Source organism: Trichomycterus rosablanca, chromosome 2 (genome assembly GCF_030014385.1).
Source record: "Trichomycterus rosablanca isolate fTriRos1 chromosome 2, fTriRos1.hap1, whole genome shotgun sequence".
NCBI lineage: Eukaryota > Metazoa > Chordata > Actinopteri > Siluriformes > Trichomycteridae > Trichomycterus > Trichomycterus rosablanca.
The window spans coordinates 48,630,240-48,630,506 of NC_085989.1; positions in this window are offsets into that span (position 1 = coordinate 48,630,240).

Consider the following 267-nt stretch of genomic DNA (forward strand, 5'->3'; position numbering starts at 1 on the left):
ATTTTCATATCAAAAATAGATTTTACTTCTTAAAATGTTTAGGAACTTTCCGTTAGATGATGTTGGACTAGTAGAGGAGTAAGTATAATGGTGTATACTTACTGTCACTTAATTTAGCAATAATTCATTTCATATTCATTATTATTAATTCATATTAATAATAATTCAGGTGCAAGTAAGCAAAATGTGGAATAATGATGAGCAGTTTTATGTTTTAGAATAAAAATAAGATATTTGTTGTTATGCAGATTGGAGTTTCCATCATCC